Source organism: Primulina eburnea, chromosome 6 (assembly GCF_022965805.1).
Source record: "Primulina eburnea isolate SZY01 chromosome 6, ASM2296580v1, whole genome shotgun sequence".
Lineage (NCBI taxonomy): Eukaryota > Viridiplantae > Streptophyta > Magnoliopsida > Lamiales > Gesneriaceae > Primulina > Primulina eburnea.
In genome coordinates this window covers 10,570,041-10,576,103 of record NC_133106.1, presented here as the reverse complement: position 1 = coordinate 10,576,103, position 6,063 = coordinate 10,570,041, and positions in this window count along the sequence as shown.

Here is a 6,063-nt window from a genome sequence, read left to right as displayed (position 1 = left end):
ATAGTCCAAACTTTATCTAGAAAATTCGTACGAGAATTGGTTTGTTAAAAACAATTAAATTGCGAATGAATATTAATTTGAATTACCGAATGGAGAAATATCAGTGATAGAAAATATCTAGAGGAATGATTTCACTAAGTTTATACGATTATTCTTCCTGGTAGCATTTAAATTCTTGAATTCCTATTATTTAATGGCCAAGAACACTTACGTATTTTATTCCTCCTTTCCCAAGTGACGAATAAATGTATCAATCAAACTCCGATTCAATTATTCCTAATACAAATCTAAGTTTAATTGATAGATGCAATCAATGTTCTTACCTAAGCCTCGCAAGAGTTATTCACCTTCCGAACGATATAAACAATCCCATGATGTGTCTCTAGTGATCTATAATCCTAGTTCCTCTCCCGAGTTGCAGAATTAATCACGACATACAATTTATGGCCAGTAAATTGCAATGAAATAAGAGTAGAGAACACAATTAAATAAAACGGAATCCAATCATAAAAATATCCACGTCAAATCATCATATAGACAAAGCTACGTCAAACTCTAGAATGAGAATTTAGTTCATCACGAAATCAAAGAGAAAACAAGACATGTTTGAGAGTCTAGACATCGCCACACAATAAAATAAAGAGACAAAGGGAAAGATAACAAATCCGAAGCGTCGTCTTTGTCCCCAGATCCGTCGTTCTTCGTAGTTGTGGCTGTTCTTCACACTCTGAATCTTCGTCCTGTGTATGCGCTCCGTCTCTCGCTTATTTTTCTTCCCAAGATGGTGTATTTTTGTGTGATTTCTCCTCACGGCGGCTAACCCCTTTTCTGACCTAGCGATCGCGCTTTTATACACTTTCTAGACGCGGCGCGCGCGCGGTGGCACATGAAATGGCGCGGTGGCGCGCGAGTTGCTGTGTCTGGCCGTGCATGTGCGCGCGCGGCTGCGCGTGATCTCGCGCGGTCTCGTGCACCTCTCGGGTCTTCAAGTTGCTTCTGTGCGCGCGGGTGCGCGAGATCTCGCGCGGTCGCACGCAAGCTTCTGTCGATCCTCTTGCTTCCATGCATGCGCGGTAGCGCGAGATGCTGCGCTGTGGCGCGCGCCTCTCTGGTCATGCTCCAGTGTTCTTGTGCGCGCAGTAGCGCGAGAAGTCTCGCGGTCGTGCGCACACCACTGTCCGTGGGTGTGCTCTCGGTTGCGCGGTCCGTTATTTTCTTAGTCCACTTGGTTTCGTGTCCACTAGTTTCTCCATTCCTGGAATGACAACAAAAACAAACCAAAAACGCATAATTCTGTTCGAAACAATCATAATTCAAAATGGATTCTAATATAAATTAAGTGCAAATCTTGCACTTATCAAACCCCCCAAACTTGAACTTTTGCTAGTCCCGAGCAAAATAAAATAAAAACAGGAAGTCAATTAACAAGTAAAGAAACTCTTAACAGTCATGGATTCGCAAAAAGTGAGATTGGCCTCAGACTTATCTATTTTAATGTAATTCATGATTTCCCAAGAGTCACGTGTGTGTGTGATATGTCAATGTTCGTTTACCCCATCGAGTGCTCAAATAGAGTCGTAATGCCCATTCGCCTTACAGAATCAAGAAATCTTCAGTTTAGTTCAACTCACACTTCATCAAAATACAAATTCACATTCATAGATCACAAAGGACTTTATTGGTGATTAATTGGCTCAATGAATATTCAGCGAAATTATACCAAAGATGAAATCACACAACGAGATGCTTGCAAGCAAGTGATTAAAGCCTATACTTGATGACTATGTTTTTCAGGTATCCATAGGCCTGACTTGAACAACTTTTCTCCACTAGTATATTGGATAAATGTGACAAGGTTAATAGGTCTTGTAGGCTTGTAACGTTAGGCCACGGCTCACGGCTACAATAAAGGTATTGAAATCAAAATTTGAGAGAAATATTTGAACTTCATCAACTTCACTCATTTTCATTTTCTTTTGAACCACCACCCATTTTATTGTTTTATTTTCCTTCATATCCTCCATTTCCCGCATTTTCTTTCTTGCTAACCACTTTTGATTCATTCTTTTCATTGTTTTTCTTCTTCTTTTCTTTGCCAACTCCTTTTTTTGCATGCTTTAAATTTTTTCTTTTTCTTTTCAAGGAGCATTTGAATCATAACAACACCACTGAATTTATTTCTCTCAAAATCAGGTAGGAAATTAAGTGTATAAGCTTCATTTGGTAGTTTCTGTGGGATATAGAATAGATACAAGTGGGGGCTAATTGTATGTCATTGACATACGCCACTTGATTTTTTTAATAGGCTCAAAGTGGGACACTAGGGATACTTCATGTTCAGTTGGTAGGCTCGAAGGCTCAAAACGGCTCCAAAGATCGCCTAAATCATTCCTATGTCGCATATTATCCGTATTTCGCCTCGAAAAGTGTTCAAAAAAGTTCTAGATTACCGTCAATCCATTAATCATCTCATACGAACCAGTCACATGCAATTTGCAATCAAAATGATATATGAAATAGGTGCACGAAGAAAAAGTAAGCATCTCAATTACCTTTGAAGCTCAACGGGCTACAATTGACAGTAAACAAAGAACACAGGCCCAAGGATGTTGTGAAAGACTGCCTAGATCATTTCTAAGTCTGCAAAAGTGTCAATCGATGTCATGCAAGTTTTACCAAGAATCGGATCTCCCTCATCTATTTAGCATCATAGGCATGCAACTTGTCTCTAAGCAACAATAATATCAATAAACACGACAGTGCAAAATATCTGTGACTCCTAGGTTCTCGTGAACACATATAGATCTCATGACCACAATCCAATTTTCATCATCGGCCACACGTTTTACTTATCCATGACTTTTTCTAACAAATATAGAGTGCAAAAAAGTAAATAGAAACTAAATTAACTACTGAGCAATAATTTTAAAAAAATAAATTTAGGAAAATCTAAAAAGCAATTTTTTTAACCCCCCCAAACTTAAAGTATGCATTGTCCTCAATGTATAGAAATGAAGAACATGACAACACATACCTCGCTCCCAAGTGTCAGAACTCGGGGCTCGATTCATTGTTCGAAGCCTCTTCATCATCATCATCCATGGGCTGCGGTGGTGATAGAACTGGTGGTGGGTACTGTGGTGGCCAGACTGGATGTGGTGGATAGGGAACATCGTCGGGTCCAGTCGGTGGGAAACGCTGGGCGAGCACTGATGTGAAGTCCATCATAAAAGACATGAAGGTACTAGTAGTGAGTCGGTGTTCAGCTTGCTCTTGGCATTCGACCCGCATATCCTGTTCCAGTCGGAACATGCGATCTCCCAAACTTGATCGAGGGATTGAAGGTGGTGGTGGCGGCTGGCGTGCTCTGGCCCTCCTATTATAAGCTGCCCTGGCCTCTTGTCGTTCTATCTCGTCGCTAAAGTGCGGACGCTCTACCTCAAATACTGTGATTGGGCCCTTGGCTTTCAAGACCTGTTCATCGGCGCCCCATTGCACACCGGCATGAAGACATAGGGCAGTGATAGTATGTGCACAAGGAATGCTGACGGTCATGAGTCCCGTGACAGCACGCATGATATAGCTGTGAATAAGCTTCCCAAGATCGACGGTTCTCCCAGTCATGATGGCGTAAATCAACGCCACTTTGTCTTTTGTAATTTCAGTCTGATGGGAAGTGGGCATGATCCGTGAGAGAATAAAAGATGCCCAGCGGCGCGGGTCACGACGTAGATCAGATTTCTTCAGCGTAACCGGGGAGCCCTGATTCAATCGCCACTCTGCACCCTCGATGCACAAGGTCCTGATAATCTGATCGTAGTTTACATCCCCCGTGATCAACTCTGTGTACCCGGCATTTTCAAACTCCGGCAGATTGTAGATTGCATTAATGTTGGCTTAATCAAAATAGACGAGTTGCCCTCGCACCAAAACTCCGTATTCCTCATGTTTGATTCTCAAATTCGCATAAAATTCACGGACTACGGATATGACGGCGTCTGGCGGATATTGTGCTATATCTACCCATCTTCGTCGCACAACTTCCTCAATTATATTACAATCAAGGTGTATCTAGCCCTCTTTCAGGAATGATAGATCGAGACATGGTGCTCTCATATACCCGAAAGGCTTCCTCGTTCCAAAATTTTTTAGCATCGTAGGAACGAGACGAGGAAGCCCCATCCTTTGACCTTTTTCTTGGCGGCATAATATCCAATTCTTGTCACAACAATAATCAACAATATACACACAAAACCCACCAACAAATGCTTGAAATCCGAAAATTATCCCCAAATAATAATAACGTAGAAGAAAGGTACCTTGGAGAGTGGATAAGTGAAGAAGATTGACCGTCGGTGACACTCGGCGGCAAGAGAAAGCGGCGGCGAGGGGCGGTGATGGCGGCGCCGTCGGCTGCTGTTGGTTGTGGGAGATATTGGTTGAGTTGAGGGAGGAGTATTTGTGGTGTTGAGGTGAGATTGGGTGTGATTTGTGTAGGGGGAAGAGGATGGATTAGTGGAGAGATGGATTTTGAGAGGAGAGTGTATGGAGGAGAGGAAATTGTGAGGGAGGCGGCTGTGGTGTGGGTGAGAATGTGTGTTGTGTGTGGAAAAATCGGGGGCAGGGTTTTAAAGGGGGAGCTGCATGTGGTGCGCGCGGTCGCGCGAGAAGTGGCGCGATCGTGCGTAGGCTTCTGTCTTCTGGAAATAATTGAGAGCGCGCGGCCGCGCGAGATGTGGCGCTGCCGCGCGCGCGCCACTGTATTTTGCCAATATATGAGTGCGCGCCATCGCGCATAATATGGCGCAGCCGCGCACTCGTCTCGGGTTCCCTTCGGTAATGATATGCGCGCGGTTGCGCGAGAGTTGGCGTTGGGGCGCGCATGCCTCTGTATTCTCCCATTTTTTTTTAATCTGCAAAAATAAAACGATTCAAATTAGGACTTAAATATAGAAAATTAAAATATTAACCAAGTAATTGAGTTAAAATAATAAATTAGAACGAATGCGAAATTAAATAAATGTGGGTTGCCTCCCACACAGCGCTTGGTTTAACGTCATCAGTCCGACTACCAGTTTTGCTCAATTGGGTCACTCAGACTGAAATTGTCAATATTCCTCACTTCGGTTCCATAGTACGCTTTAACTCGCTGTCCATTGACCTTGAAAGTTCGTCCATCACTGCACTTCAACTCGATAGCCCCATGAGGATATACTGTTTCCACTACAAATGGCCCTAACCAACGTGATTTCAGCTTACCAGGAAACAACTTCAGACGAGAGTTGAACAGTAGTACTTGTTGTCCTGGCCTGAGTTCCCTTCGGACAATGATTTTATCATGCCACTTCTTTGTTTGCTCTTTGTAGATTTTGGCATTTTCATAAGCGTCATTTCGGAATTCATCCATCTCACTTAACTGTAGTTTTCTGACATCGCCAGAAGCTTTCAGGTCGAAATTCAACTTTTTAACTGTCCAAAATGCTCGGTGCTCCAGTTCGAGTGGAAAGTGGCATGCTTTCCCAAATACCAGCCTATAGGGAGACATCCCAATAGGCGTCTTGAATGCGGTCCGATAAGCCCATAACGCATCATCCAGCTTCATAGCCCAATCCCTCCGGTTGGTGTTGACAGTCTTTTCCAGTATTTGCTTGATTTCCCGGTTGGATACTTCAGCTTGTCCATTCGATTGAGGATGGTATGCTAGTGCCACCTTGTGCTTCACATTGTATTTAGCCAAAAGTGAGTTGAAAATTCTATTACAGAAATACGTACCTTCGTCACTTATGATGGCTCTCGGCGTTCCAAACCTGGTGAAGATGTTTTTATGTACAAATTTCACTACAACATGAGAGTCATTAGTGTTGGTGGCGATTGCTTCCACCCATTTCGACACATAATCAACAGCTAGAAGAATGTAAGAATTACCAAAAGAAAGGGGAAAGGGTCCCATGAAATCTATGCCCCAAACATCAAAAGTTCCACCTCCAAAACATTTGTCAGTGGTAATTCGTGACGCCTAGAGATGTTTCCTAGCCTTTGGCATCTATCACATGATTTTACTAA